The sequence below is a fragment of the Notothenia coriiceps genome, unplaced genomic scaffold (genome assembly GCF_000735185.1).
Source record: "Notothenia coriiceps isolate Sejong01 unplaced genomic scaffold, NC01 NC01_scaffold00034164, whole genome shotgun sequence".
NCBI lineage: Eukaryota > Metazoa > Chordata > Actinopteri > Perciformes > Nototheniidae > Notothenia > Notothenia coriiceps.
Window position 1 is genome coordinate 1 of NW_011366865.1, and position 3,581 is coordinate 3,581.

The 3,581-nt window shown below is 40.4% G+C and overlaps 1 long non-coding RNA gene across 1 annotated transcript; it reads right to left on the minus strand.

Annotated features, from left to right (window-relative positions):
• LOC104961982 (uncharacterized) lies at positions 1–1,744 on the minus strand. Its single transcript, XR_800162.1, has 3 exons — positions 1,605–1,744; positions 185–495; positions 1–21 (listed from the first exon to the last, which is right to left on the minus strand). It is a non-coding gene; the product is annotated as an uncharacterized lncRNA (long non-coding RNA).
• Positions 1,745–3,581: the final 1,837 nt, after the last annotated feature.

A 3,581-nucleotide genomic window follows, 5' to 3' on the forward strand; every position in this document is an offset into this window, starting at 1 on the left:
CGTGGTGTTGAGGCTCGGGGGCTGAAAAAAGAGAAACAATAATCTGATTAAAATCGTTTATTTCATCGGATCCGAGTGAAACACACACGAGATAAAGCTGCAGGAAGTACAAATTGCTTCTTTTTTGTTTAACGACCCAAACAAAGAGTCATTTTAACGGTAAAAGCTGCTTTTTAGTTCTTACCGTGTTTTCTTTGTCCAGCGCCATCTTGTTCATCTCACTGCTGAGAGAGTTCTCCTTCTTCGCGGACAGAGGCGCGCGAACAGAAAGCATTGTGACGGGTTTAAAATGAAATAAGTTACGGTGTGAAAGTTAAAAGCAGGGGAGAGAGAGACTGAGCGGCTCCAGCAGCTGTCTGCTCCCTCTTTATATTGAAATATTGGCGCCGGAACGCAGTCGGCCAATAGGAACGCCGCTCGCGCTTGGCTCTTTAAATTGACGCTGTGACGGAGCCAATCAGGTGGCGAGTAGAGAGATCACGTGCTGCAGGCCAGCTGCGGGGGAATCAACGTATTTGTTTGGGCGAGGTTACAAAACAGTGTGAAAAACAATGTTACAAAACATCTCAGATTCAGACTCAAACACGACTTAGTTTAACATTAAAACCTTTAAACGGTGTTCTAAATACTGCCAGGAAGTTATAAGTCTGTGTTGAGACTGCCACAACATTAATGAACTGGTTTAATTTCATTTAAACGAATGTTTATTAGTTAAACAACCAGGTTAAAAGTCTGTTCAAACACTTTATACATAATATACCACACTGTTAAAATACTCATGTTCAAGTATTGTGTAGTACTCATTGTAGAGAAAATACTCCATTGATTAAAACCAAAAGCAGCAAATATTACATTTCAGAAGTTGAACCGTGAACAAGAAACCTCTTAATTTAGTTTTAATTAGTTTTCTGTTAGTCCACCCATGGTCTAAATTACTTACATATAACGTTGGATGGTTTAATCTATAACAAATCCTCTTAAATTGTTCCTATATGTGTCTCAAAATCTGAATTTATAAACTGTCCCTCTCTCGCTGTCCCTTTCTCTCTTTTTCTCTCTCTGTGCCTCTCTGTCTCTCTCTGTTAGTTACTTTATGAATGCATGTCTTTTATATCTGCTGTTTATACATCTGAAAATCTGTATTTCTGCTTATTTTTTAACGTAAATCATCTTATATTTCTAAGTTTTCTTATATGGAAGTGTTTATCCTATGTGTTTGTTAGTATAGATAATATCTGGGTGTGGAGAGCTGAACGTAAGGCTGTTATTGAACCGGACAAATGCGTGTTTTACTCTTAATATCGACAAAGCGTTTCCGGTTTGTTTCCCGCTGGCGCCAACTGTTGTTGTTATTGTCTGTAATCTTAAATCTCGCCACAAATTAGCGCCAAAATAATAATTGTAAACACCGCGTTTAGTTATAACTCAACGTCTGGAGGCATCGTTTGTATGTTCAGGAATCCGAAATAAAACGAACATGATTGTTTTAAAGCAAACAACACAGCAACATATGCTCGTATTTCCCGGGGAAACCAAAGAATAAACACACATTTAACGACTTATTGATCGATGATTCGTGTCACTGATCATCGGTAGGTTTGTACCTTTGATTAGCTCAGGGTTCCGGCTCTGAAACAACACTTTAATCTCCATTTTCATCAACAAATCAGACGGTGGATTTCCAATTCCTCCAAACTGAATTTGACCTAGCAGCAACTGTTTCCAGGTCACTGCTGAATGGAGCGCTCTGATTGGTTGATCGGGAAGACAACGACGGAGAAGAAGGCAGATGACGTCACGGTGAGAGCGACCCCTAGAGACCCGGATGAAAACAACCTGGAAGAGCAATTTTAGAGTAACAAGAAATACAAATATTATGTTAACAAAACTGTAAAAAATATCCTGCATGATATCTAAGACAAGGATAATAATATTTGCATCAATATTTGTGGAATAATACTTTTAATATTAGTAGACGGCACTGATTTTCTGGACGAGTGTTTTATAAAATACAGGAAAAAGTAGGAGGTTTTAAAACAATAGAAAGACAACTACTGAGCAAGACCCTATTACAAGACTGCAATCAGGGCACAGGATGAAATACAACAATGCATCTTAATTGGGAAACATGACGGTGCGTTCACTGGCCCTTTCTCTCTCTCTCCGTGAGGGTGCGTTCACTGACCCTCTCTCTCTCTGCCTGACGGTGCGTTCACTGACCCTCTCTCTGGTCCCTTGCATTTAATTGGGAAACATGTTATCTGCCAGATATAAAACTGCAGAGAAAGGTAAAGAAATGTGGAGATAGTAGTATTGTTAAACCTTAAGAACCTCTTGAGTTGCGAGGAGGACAACTTTAAAGCATTGTTTGAGTTCTTAGAAAGTACCGGGTTGATGAAGAGAATTTAGTTTTGTTATTTTGATTGAGTTATTTCTCTTTTTTCTTCCTTGTAGCTCACTGATTTCTTCCCATGTTTTGTGGTCAACACTCCAGTCCAGAAGGTGGCGGTAAATGCACATAAAAGCTGTTTGCCAACCACCATAACACTCCAAAGAGAAGAAGAAGGCTGCTTGTTTCCACTCGGTGTCTTTACGCAGGGGGACCGACGGTGTCATGGCTGCAGCCGCTGAAAGCATGAAGGTGGAGGTTGGAGGAGAGGAGGACAAACTGCACACCCTCAAAGGTCAGATTATAATCAAGTTATTATTATCAATTACAATAAAACTGCGTGTTAGGCTTCATGACGTCACCATTCCTCTCTGACGTCACGGTCTGTTGGTCAACAGTCCTGCTTCAGGGTTACAAAATCTACTTTACTGTCCATCTGTCAGTTTGTGTGTACAGACAGAGAGATAGAGAGGCAGTCTCCTACAGTCCAGAGGATACACAATACAAATACATATCAAAATATGTGTATATATATATACACACCTGTATACCCACTTATAGATATACATCATCAACATAGACACATGTATACATATGCACACATCAAGTAACTAAAAAACACAACAGTCAATATATATGTGTGTGTGTGTGTGTGTGTGTGTGTGTGTGTGTGTGTGTGTGTGTGTGTGTGTGTGTGTGTGTGTGTGTGTGTGTGTGTGTGTGTGTGTGTGTGTGTGTAGAGAGAGAGATTGTGTGTGTGTGTGTGTGTGTGTGTGTGTGTGTGTGTGTGTGTGTGTGTGTGTGTGTGTGTGTGTGTGTGTGTGAAGGGTGACACGTTTTAATATCAGTAATAAAGAATATCTTTGCAGCAGGTTGTTACTGCTCTAGTTGTCAATTAAATGCACTGTAAGCGTCTGTGTTTGTGTATATATATATATAAATATATATAGATATATTGTTTGTGGGGGGGTGGTGGCGCTTAATGCAGCATTCTGTACTTAAAGGTGGGGTAGGTAATTTTGGAGAAACCAGCTCGAGTGCGCTAGAATTTGAAAATACACAGCCGGAGAAAATCTGCCACTTCCTCACAGAGCCCCTCCTCCAACACACACGAACGCGCACATGACCAACGAGGGCACGAGATCAGTTTGTGCACAGATGGAAGGCTGACAGGTAGGTAGGCCATCCAGTT